The 11956-nt window shown below is 47.4% G+C and overlaps 1 protein-coding gene across 4 annotated transcripts in view; it reads left to right on the top strand.

Moving 5' to 3' along the window:
- The first annotated feature begins 66 nt into the window (after window positions 1-66).
- Window positions 67-11956, top strand: part of and3 (actinodin3) — a 14683-nt gene continuing 2793 nt past the window's right edge. The window contains exons 1-3 of one of the 4 annotated variants that reach the window (XM_035435117.1): window positions 67-136; window positions 4652-4794; window positions 7625-7741. The gene's annotated coding sequence lies outside the window, so the exon portion shown is untranslated. The other 3 variants (XM_035435116.1, XM_035435115.1, XM_035435118.1) reach the window with 3 other exon arrangements.

Here is an 11956-nt window from a genome sequence, read left to right on the forward strand (position 1 = left end):
AAAGCCCTCACACCAGCGGTCTATTAAGCTCCTCCCCTGGAACAATCAGGAGCATTGATTGGCCAAGTCGAATGTCGATCTGGCGCTAGTTTTCGCAGCGGCTGAGTTTTGAGGATACTCCAACACCAGTCAATAAGTAAGCTCACAGTTAAACGTTTCTTCGCGAAGTGTGACTTTGGGGTTACTGTATTTAAAAATAAATTCAAGCCATAAATGCCTTCATATAGCCCAGCTGTACTCAAAGTCCATTCCAATTGTTTGGATACCACTGGAAAAATGCACCATAAAGACAATAGCTGAGAAGGGTAAGTTAACTGCGGCCAAAATAATGAGTTTAGCTTGCGAATTAATCTCGGCGTTCGCAATTTAGCAACGGCTAATTACACAAGTAATTTAGCTATTTCCGGTATAATTCGCGAAACCTTGATTATTGAGTTCGGTAGCTGTGGATTTTGACCTAACTTGACATCACATTAGGCGACTGAGCTATTCCAATTCGAGCCATGTGGCTTGCTAACCATGCGTGTCGATGTATAGCCTAGTTAGACAAGTTAGCGTAGCTGATTGACTAAATAACATTTCATGTAACATTACCTAGATAGTAAGCACACTTAATTCAACAAACCATGTTACGTGGAGCTAAAATTAGCTAGAAAACGTGCACATTGTAGCCAGTTTGTACTTAAATTTGCAACAACTAGGCTACATGAACAAGTAACTAAGGAAGCGTGTATTTCAGCAATTCCCCTCGAAAACGAAAGTTGGCAGTGCTTCTGACTATTATTTAACGTCTCTGAACGGTAGCGCTGGCTTTCTTTTATTCAAAATTGTTTCGCGAACACGGTTAACATTACGTTTTAGCTGCCTACCAGGTGAATTTGATTAATAATCGCTCCCGAGTGAGCGTATGGAATAAGGAAATCAAAGAGGTTATGTTTGCTTGTAACATGGCGCGGACAACCTTTCTCAAATCCTCTAACGCCTGAAATTGCTTTGTGGTTTGAAGGTGGTCGGTGGCACAGCTTGCCGTTTAACGTTAGCTAGCGCGCGGTGCGACCCGAATCGAACTTTTGAGACAAAGAATTACGCGCGAGCAGCACGTGGGGCGAGATAATCGAGTCCAAAGGAAGTGTGTTTTGAGATTTCTATTGTACTATTCACACTACAGGACAGTGTGAAAAGTTTTTTTTTTTTTTTCTTTTCTAGGGGAAGACGCGTTTTATCAGTGTTAAATAAATTATAGCATTACTAATCGATAGCAGTTTAACAATATCCATTCATAGCCTACAGCTAGTTATGGCAGTTACCCACGTGTTACTTGAACCTATAACCTCTCCAAATGCAGGAGTAGTTTAGTACACTGCACTGTCACTGCATAATTTTTTTGTAAGCATACTGAGATCAGGGTAGGAAAACCCCGCACAAATTGAATTTCATTTGGAACAACCGCGGCTGCACAAATGTAAATGAATGAATGCGTATATATTAATTTAATATATATTTGTCCTCACATGCCATAGATAAATGTACCTCATATTTCGTACTTTTTCTTAGCATCCATATGTGATCGCCATGGTTTTTGATGTTATCTTTTTTGAAGTAAATTTCCTTAAAAACAAACATGGGTGAATCCCAGCTAATAGTAAGACTGTACATTAAAATGTGTTCTGTGTAAGAGTGTTCTCTCTGTGTGAGAGCCTTAAATCTGGGGTGAGCAGTTCCTTTCCTGCAGGGCCGGTGTGTGTTCAGGTTTTTTTGTCAGTGACTACACTGATCAGATTGGCTGAGCAATGAGATGTTTCATGGTGGGACACAGGAACACTCTTCATCTGGCATTCATGAACTTATCAAAAAAATGTGATGTGAATTACTAAATGACTGCTAGTAGCAGCGGCTGGCATTAAACGCAGAGAGTGATGTGGCTCGCCCACCCTGAGACTGTGAGGTGTTGCTCTCATGGAACTGGATTCCAGTGGTATGATGATGATTGTGATGAAGAATCGTTTTTTTGTGCGTCGCTTTGGATAAAAGCGTCTGCTAAATAAATGTAATGTAAAGAATGAACTTTGGTAATCCGGTTAAACACTTTCTCCAGGCGGCTTCCGCTACTTGCATCTCGCCCACACAGCCCCACAGCCCAACACATCTGCGCACAGGCACAGCTCTTACACAGGCACAGCTCTTACACAGGCACAGCTCTTACACAGGCAATGCCGGGCCCAGTCGCGGCACAGTCACCTGTGGGACTGCTGGCCTGCACAGCCTGTTTCTCAGCGTCGGCGCTGTTTGAGCAGGCAGATAAAAGCATCTGAAACGGCCCGTGGTTGTTTTAAAGAACCAGGTGAAAGTCTTATGTTTTTGAACAGATCTAATAAGCAGTCATGCCCATCAGTCATACATGCTGTCATACATGCATAAATGCACCGTGATTTGGCTGTAAAACCAGTGCATGGGATCGTGGGTGTACTATGCCAGCTCTCCATAGTTTGGAGATTCGGCACCTGCTGTCCTCTGGTTCAGTAATATTATAATTCGGGTTGCTGCCGTTCTGGGATATGAGCTAGCGTCATCTAGCACTTCAAACATCCGCTTCTCCGGCTCCAGCATCTTCGGAGATGCTGCTGTAACTGACGAATGAGGAGGACTTTCAGAGCAGCTGGTTCAACAACAATCAGTTCAGTTGAGCTCGTGCGTGGTGGGGCGGATGTGTCCTGACGTCACATGTCGCAGGTTCACGACATTGTTGTGAGAGGGGAGGCGATGACGCGCCTCGTCCGGAGTGGCTCCTCCGCTTTGCAGCAGTGGAGCGGCAGTATAGAAAAACATCACCACATATCGACCCGTAGTGAAAGACCGGCCGCGTTAATATTATTACTAGATACAGGATCGGTGTTCGAAAATGTTCCCCCGCAAGGTATACTACTTTGTTTTTTGCACGGGAGTCACTGTAGTTTATTAATAAGAGTAAAGCGGAGGGACTATTTGACCAGCGGAGGGATAGTAGCAGCTCCGCGGGGGGTGAATGGGCTGAAAAGCCATGTGCTTCTTTGTTTACAAAAACAGCGGCGGACGGAGAATCGGCCAAAGATGCTAGGATAATAATTTAGTTAGATGGGAATATACAAAGTGCGCGTGTAGTGTGGAGTCATACCAGCACCCGGTCAATAGCGTCGTAAGATATAAGTCCAACGACGAAAGAAAACAACGGTTTGTTGTCCGGTGGAGGGGCGCGAGCGGCTGGGCAGCGCGAGGCGAGTTGATTAATTCCACCGACGGCCTTTGACACAAGAACATATTTATGATTTTTTCTGTGGACTTTGGTTGGCCCGTCTGCGCATCACAAACTGTGCGGGCAGGTGTGGAACGAGGGGACCATAGTTTGGGATGAGTGACTCAAATTGACGCATCTGGCTAGCCCTGTTCCAGAGCCCTGTCGGTGCGGGATGCGAGGTGTACACAACAAAGAGATTTTGAAAAAGCGAAGGGGGACGTTGTCTAACCTTTCCTGTGAAGTAAGTTCTCTAATTTACTCACTTGTTCGCGATCTGTCTCAGAGTTTATCTGAACTCTGCTGCGCCAGGCTCTCGTGCCCCTTCGCGAGGGAAGTGTTCAGAAGCGAAAGTGAAATTGCTGAGAGATTTTGTTTGGGCTTTAACGTGTCTCGCATTTAGATACTGGCGCGGAGGAAGGACTGTTGTAACGGCATTTTTTGTCATTAACGGACGGTTTTAAACAGTCCCCAGCATCAGGAGGTTAACCTTAGTTGGGCACGTTAGAGTTAAAGGAGGTAATCGTTCGTGGGAGTTTCATTTTGATTTAGTTTCTGATCCAGCTAACGAGTTAAGATTTTTTTCCTCTTTTTTTAGTTGATTCAAGCGATTTTCAGGGGAGGGGCCAGCACCCCACCCCACTGCCCCATACATAAACGCCAAAAACTGCAGAGTTTGATTGTTTTAAACCCCACGATTTTATCTATCCTACACTTAATATTACTAGCGATTTTTATGTGGTAGAATATGGTGCGCTTTCATTTTAAACTGCATTTAAATGTAATAGCGCAGCCTCGCTACTGGGTGCGGGGGAGGGGGCAGGTCACGTGGGTGAAGGGTTTGTTTACAAGCGGCGCAAAGGGCGAATCAATACAAGCGAGTCAGTCGGGATCGCGCCGCGCACTCACTCAGAAACGCTGCGGCTGGATTTTCAGCAAAGGCCCACGCTTATCTCTCAGTTCCGTTATTATTTATTTTTGTGTAACATTTAATTTTTGTGTTATTTGCCGTGCCTCCCCCCCCCTGCAGTTTAACCCGTTGTTTGATCGCATCCAGTCATTTGCTCAAGCAGGGCAGGAGCCAACGGCTCAAACAGAGGGAGACGCCTGCTAGGTTCACTCGCCATATCCTGACAAACACCACTGGATTAAAAGATTAAATTAAACCTGCACGTACTTCCTTATAAGTTACTTGTTTTCCTTTTGCACGTTGTTTTTCCACTGCTATCTTGTACATGTTTATTCACCAGACGCTCTTTCCCGGAGAGAAACGCGGGTGTTGCAAGGTGCTAGTGCACATAGGGTTTGATGGAAACCGCTGTAGAAGGATGAACTAAAGACTGTGTGAAGTAGCCTTATGCTCTGTGAAATGTCTCCCTACAGCCCAGCTGTACAGATGGGTGCAAGGGGGACCTGCAGGAGAATGATGGCTGCGTCCAATCGGAGAGGGAGGCTGCCTGCTGCGACCAATCAGAAAGGGAGGGTGCTGGTTGGGACCAGTCGGAAAGGGTTGTGTAACCCAACGGGTGAGCATCATTGTTACCTCAGATCTGTGACATAGTTTCATCTCACACCTGCACCACAACACTCACCTGTACTACACCCCAGCACATAGCCCCTCACACCCGGAACACAGAGCTCCTCGCCAACACAGAGCTCCACACCCAGCACAGAGCTCCACACCCAACACAGAGCTCCACACCCAGCACAGAGCTCCACACCCAACACAGAGCCCCTCACCCAGCACAGAGCTCCACACCCAACACAGAGCCCCTCACCCCTGCACAGAACTCCTCACTCCATCACAGAGCCCCTCACCCAACACAGAGCTCCTCACACCTGGAACACAGAGCTCCACACCCTAGCACAGAGCTCCACACCAGCACAGAGCCCTATACCCCAGAACAGAGCCCCTCACACCTGGAACACAGAGCTCCACACCCTAGCACAGAGCTCCACACCAGCACAGAGCCATATACCCCAGCACAGAGCCCTACACCCCAGGACAGAGCCCCTCACACCTGGAACACAGAGCTCCACACCCCAGCACAGAGCTCCTCACCTCATCACAGAGCCCCTCACCCAACACAGAGCTCCTCACCCCAGCACATAATTCCACACCCCAGCACAGAATTCCACACCCCAGCACAGAGCTCCACTCCCCACCACAGAGCTCCACACCCCAGCACAGCACCCTACACCCCAGCACAGAGCTCCACACCCCAGCACAGAGCTCTTGACTGGATGGATCCTGCTGCAGGTGTATCTCTAGCCTGTTCTGACAGTGGTGGGCACTGTTTTGCTGGTAGAATCCAGGACTCGCTCTCTGTCTGCGGGGTCGAGCCCCTCAGCTTCATTCCCTCGCAGATAAAGCTCTTTCACAGCGAGCTTTGAGCTTCAGCGCCTGCCTTCTGAGATCAGGGCAGTGAACGCGAGGCTGCATAATATAACACACTTGCACGTGTGTTTGTGTGTGTTTGGCAGGTGTGAGGTGAGTGTGTGGTAAAGTCCTCACAGTGCAGGTAGAGGTGAGTGTGTGGTAAAGTCCTCACAGTGCAGGTAGAGGTGAGTGTGTGGTAAAGTCCTCACAGTGCAGGTAGAGGTGAGTGTGTGGTAAAGTCCTCATAGTGCAGGTAGAGGTGAGTGTGTGTTAAGTCCTCACAGTGCAGGTAGAGGTGAGTGTGTGGTAAAGTCCTCACAGTGCAGGTAGAGGTGAGTGTGTGGTAAAGTCCTCACAGTGCAGGTAGAGGTGAGTGTGTGGTAAAGTCCTCACAGTGCAGGTAAAGGTGAGTGTGTGGTAAAGTGCTTACAGTGCAGGTAGAGGTGAGTGTGTGGTAAGTCCTCACAGTGCAGGTAGAGGTGAGTGTGTGGTAAAGTGCTTACAGTGCAGGTAGAGGTGAGTGTGTGGTAAAGTGCTTACAGTGCAGGTAGAGGTGATACCCTGCCTACTGCAGTGTGGGCACTTCTCTCACACATCCTACCCTGAGCGTCATGTCCACGTCCCGCTGAAGTTTTTTTTTTTTGCGTTTCCATTTGCGTTTCCATTTGTTTGATGCCTGAATCTGCAGAGTGTTGTTTTAGCTGTTTTGTGTGATGGTCTGTAGAGTGTTGCTGTGTGTTAAGGCTGGCCTCTGCGTCTCCAAAGTGCTGTTTGTGCAGGTAGCCGAATCATGGATCCTACTGCAAAACCAGCACTTCACGACACACAGAGTGCACTGTGCGCCTGTATCTCCACTGACCACCAGAGGGAGCTAAACTCAAGCTGCCTGCCTGAGAGCTCCACTGCACAGCCTGCGCTGCACTTCACGCATCTGACCAGAAGGGGGAGCAGAAGCTGCTGTTCTACTTCCCATGTGTGTCTGTTATGAGTAGAGCATGGCTGGGGAACCATTTTGGAATTTGTGTGTGTATGAGAGGCACATCCCCGGTTGCTGTGTGTGTGTGTGTGTGCGCGCGTGTGCGCGTGCGTGTGTGCGTGTGCGCGTATGAGAGGCACGTCCCCGGTTGCAGTCTGTGTGTGTGTGTGTGCGCGCGCGCGCGCTTGTGCGTGTGTGTATCAGAGGCACATCCCCGGTTGCTGTCAGTGCGTGTGTGTATGCGTGTGTGTGTGTGTGTGTGAGAGGCACATCCCTGGTTGCAGTCAGCTTTGCTGGGGGGCAGTCAGCTTGCGCGTCAGGGCCGCTGTGCAAACCCATGCAAAACTGACAGCGGCTGGAGCTAATCATCTGCCTGCATTCACCCGGAAACCCCGCCTCTTTAGTGAAGTCCTGCAGGTCCTGACTGACTGTGTGGACAGGCCTGGTTCCAGCACAGCTTTCACAACACTGCCAATCACAAGTATTAACCAATGGGAAAGGACTAGCTGGTGTTGAGAGGCGGAGACTTGGGCAATTGCCGGCAATCCCAGAGGGCATTGCACTTGTCTCGGTCTGACAGTGCCGGTGCAGCGCTGCTCCTGGCTTGGTGGACAGGAAGTCACGTGTCTTGAACAGGAAGGGGCGTGGTCGCAGAAGAAATGGCCATTGCTTTAGTGCAGTGGTGCTGAGTGAGTGAATGAGCGGAGCTCAGAGAGGAGTGAGAGTGTTAGGGGCTCTAGCTTGGTGACAGGAAGTGGTGGCATCAGTACTGGAGGTAGATATAAAGTTAATTTAAAAGCATTTCTGTGCGTCTGTAATGTGTGAGGACCCCTGCTGTGGAAATGCTCCTTTGTGTGGTGGTCCTGAGTTGGAGCTTAACATTGACATTGGCCTCATGCATGCTCATTTGTGATTTGAGCATGTGACCTTGCCAGCTCCTCTGATTGGTGGATGTTGGGTGTGCTAGCTTGCATGTGATTGGTGAATGTGATCTTTGCAGGCTCGTCTGTGATTGGTGGATGTGGTCCCTGTGTACTCCTCTGTGATTGGTGGAGTTGATGGAAGAGGTGACCATGTTGCCCACGGTGATGTCAGAAACTCCTCCAGATCAGTACAGGTGGGTTCAGGTGTGCAGGGAGGTATGTTTGATCCCAGACTGCGTGCGTGCGTGCGTGCGTGCGTGCGTGCGCGCGTGCGCGCGTGCGCGTGGGTAGAGCGAGAGAGCTCCAGTGTTTCGGCTTGCAGTGCTACAGTTCCCCAGTGTGAAGAACAGCTCAGCCTCTAATCAGCCTCTAAATAGCTTCTAATCAGCCTCTAATAAGCCTGTAATGAGCCTCTAAGGAGCCTCTGATGCGTTTCCTCTCTCCAGACGGATCTGAACTCAGTCGCTGCTTTTGGGTTTCAGTCTGTCCCTCTGTCCTGTTCTCTCTCTCCTCAAGTGCCAATAAAGACCTCATTTTCAGTATTTCCTTGTTATGTCTTGTATTTTTTAAAAATGTTCTCTGGCTGTAATGAATGCTGGGAGAAAGTGTTACCTGTCTGTCTGTCTGTCTGTCTGTCTGTCTGTCTGTCTGTCTGTCTGTCTGTCTGTGTGTGTGTGAGTGTGTCTGTGCGTGTCTGTGCATGTCTGTCTGTGTGTGAGTGAGTGTGTGTGTCTGTGTGTCTGTGCGTGTGTGTGTGTGTGTGTCTGTGCATGTCTGTGTGTGTGAGTGAGTGAGTGTGTGTGTCTGTGTGAGTGAGTGAGTGTGTGTGTGTGAGTGTGTCTGTGCATGTCTGTGTGTGTGAGTGTGAGTGAGTGAGAGTGTGTGTGTGAGTGTGTCTGTGCATGTCTGTGTGTGTGTGTGTGTGTGTGTGTGTGAGTGTGTGAGTGTGTGAGTGAGTGAGTGAGTGTGTCTGTGTGAGTGAGTGAGTGAGTGTGTCTGTGTGAGTGTGTGTGTGAGTGTGTGTGTGAGTGTGTGTGTGTGTCTGTGTGTGTGTGTGAGTGAGTGAGTGTGTGTGTGAGTGAGTGTGTGTGTGTGAGTGTGTCTGTGCATGTCTGCGTGTGTGTGAGTGAGTGTGTGTGTGTGTCTGTGCATGTCTGTGTGTGTGTGTGTGTGTGTGTGTGTGTGTGAGTGAGTGTGTGTGTGTGAGTGAGTGAGTGTGTGTGTCTGTGTGAGTGATTGAGTGTGTGTGTGTGTGTGAGTGTGTCTGTGTGAGTGTGTGTGTGTGTGTGTGAGTGTTGATCACAGATGTCTGATGATGGAATGTATGTTCTCCAGGAATGTGTGGTTTTGGTCAGGGCGAGCCCCAACGGGTCGTATTATTACCGCCATTATCGCTGCTGCTGCGGTTTCCGCCCGGCTGCCATGTTTAGCGCATTTCTGGCATTCCTGTGCTACCTGGCGACACCTGGTCCAGCACATCGCCCGCCTCCCAGCCCGGGACCTGGGAACCTTTTCTGGAACCCAGGAACTTTTTGGTTTTCCACCTCCAGGAACCCAAGCCCATTTTGGTTCTGGGGGCTGGTCCCTATCCCCCTTTTTACTCCCTGCTCACGAGAGAGTACTTTTTGGTGGTCCACAAACTTGGGGTGGATCTTGATGTACTGAACATCACTGATTGGTCAAACACGATGATGGTGATGTCTGACTAGGCTGCTTTTCAAATGCCACCAACTTGGCACACGTGTGTTTTGTCATCATATTAGTTCTAGTGGGAAAGGGCTATAATGAGCCAGCCTGGTTCCAGCTCTACAGTGGGAAAGGGCTATAATGAGCCAGCCTGGTTCAGCTCTACAGTGGGAAAGGGCTATAATGAGCCAACCTGGTTCAGCTCTACAGTGGGAAAGGGCTATAATGAGCCAGACTGGTTCAGCTCTACAGTGGGGAAGCGGTATAAGGAGCCAGACTGGTTCCAGTCATTGGGAAGGTTTTACGTTTGTACTGGTAATAAACATTTTGTGACTGTAACCGGCAAAGGTGAAAGGTTAGCAGGTTACTGCTGGGCTCAGTGTTGAGATCCTGAGGTCTTTGGAAGCCCTGTGTCCTGCTGCGATGTGCAGGGTCGCTGAAAAGAAGGCTGCCCTGAAAGGTATAAAATATCAAAGTTAATGAACCCCCCCGCCCCCACAACTTTGTTAAAAATGCATGGCAAACTGTAACCTCAAAAACTATTTTAAAAGATTATTTTTATAGTTCTAAAATGAAAGCATAATTTTATTAATATTTGTGGATAATTTTTCTTACTGTCTTAAACACATCCAGTTTTGTAATATTTGAATATCGTGTCAGTTTTAGTAGTGTTTGTGAAACCCTGTGCCAGGTTCACAGGTTAGTGGAATGCTGGTCATGAGCACGCAGATCAGTCCTCTCCAAGGAAATGTTACAGTCCAGAACTGCGATTTACAAGACTGTCCTCTGTCAGAAACACCATCGCTGTATACCTTGGCGATTCGCTATTTATATTTTAATAATACAAGTAGGTGGACTTCGACATGAATTTTTCCAAAAAAAATAATAAATGCTAGAATAATGCAGTATCAATCAGTATTTTTTATGATGATTTGGATTTTGTGACCCAAAAACGGAGATTTCTCATTTATTTATTCTAGTTAGGGCCAGTCGGTGGTCAGATATGAACACGTGTCTGTCATTGCAAGTGAGAACTAGATGTGAATGCGAGAATGCATGTTTTACCGCGTGCAAGAGCAGTTAAGTCTGCCCGCCTCGTATGATTAAGCATGCTTTCTTTGCGGAGGTTTATAATCAAGGGTTAAAAACTGCTTTTGTACATCTTGTTCTGTAGTTAACAAAATACAGTGTTGGCTCGCCTCGCAGCCAGCTGCGTGCAGGCGCGGAGAAGACAGCTGTTTCTTTTGACGAAAGGGCTTAATTTCGCAGTTCTGCTTTTGAGTTTGCAGGAGTTACCTATTATCGCACTGTCCCACGCGCGAAAAAATGCTTTGAGAAAGCGCGACTGAAGTCAGATTTATCTCAAGTCAAAAATAGTTTTCTCCATGACTGTGGGTCCTAGGACACGTACAATGTTCTTGGCTACTGTAATATTCTGTGAAGATGCATTTGGCAACAACATCAGACCCGCTAATTGGTCACCAGGATAATTACAGGGAGGCATATTTCAACAACTTTATGTTGTACCGAATTAGTAATCATGCAATCATCAGGTGACTTTATTTAAATAGATTTTTTTTAAAACACGAGGAAGACCATTCCTTTTTGTATATTTTTGTCCAGTTCTCCTCACAGCGAGTTTTGTCTCTATGTTTTACAGCAGATAATTTTTCTTTGAAGTTTAACGGTCATCATTCAGCCGTACGGCCTACGGCTAATAAACCGCTCGCGCTTTTTGCTTTTCGTCACGCTCAGAAGACATGGGCGTAACGCGGGGGGTCGAACAAACGCAGCCAATCGCAAACCGGCTGCCAGTTGATTGACAGCGGGCTATTTATTTATCTCATTGTCCCCCTCGGTACCTGTCATAAAGGGGACCATGCGCGCACAGGTGAGTAGCGGCAAGGGGCCATTAAAAATCTTATAATAATTATTGTCTTCAATGTTGTTACAACTGTGTTAGTCGGGATAATCTTGAGTGAATATTGGGTAATAGGCTTTTGTGAACTTGAATCAGACTTTTTTTACTAACTTAAAATCTGTAACTTATTAATTATAACGGAGACCTTGGAAGACAGCAACTAACAAATCTACTCGTCATCACTTGACCATAATAATCACTATTCTTTGACTGATTATTTGAAAACTTCATATTTATTTTTTGTAAGTACCCGCCGTCTTGGCCAAGGTTGCTTTGGTTTATTCCAGCGTTTGTTTGCTTGTTTAAGATTTATTTGCACTTGCATGTAAGTTACCTATAATCACACATTTTCAAAAAGAAACATACTATTTTATTTAATAAATGATATATAGATGGTTTACTCTATTATATGTTTTATATGTGATGTAAATGTGCTGTGGTTTGGGAGAAATTCAGGGCTGGTTTTTTTTCCCGGTAGCAGTCTGTCAGTTTGCCTGCAATTGTAAAACTCCAGGTTATTGGCCTGCTGGGCCTGGTTAAGTAGCCACTCTCATTACAGAAATTTGGGGCTGGGGTTCCGGGGCGGGGGGGGGGGGGGTTTGGGGGGCCGTTCACCAGATGTGTGTAGTAAAAAAAAAAAAGAAATTTTTTAAAGGAAGGGGTCCTTTGATCAACACAGAGAGCAGAGAGAGGGAGGGAGCGAGGGAAGGAAGGAGGGAGAGGAAAAGACATGGAGAGTTACAGCTGGGGCAGCCTGTGATTGGTTGGAATCGTCGCTGCGTACTGTTGGACGATACTGTTT

The sequence above is a fragment of the Anguilla anguilla genome, chromosome 9 (genome assembly GCF_013347855.1).
Source record: "Anguilla anguilla isolate fAngAng1 chromosome 9, fAngAng1.pri, whole genome shotgun sequence".
NCBI classification, from domain to species: domain Eukaryota; kingdom Metazoa; phylum Chordata; class Actinopteri; order Anguilliformes; family Anguillidae; genus Anguilla; species Anguilla anguilla.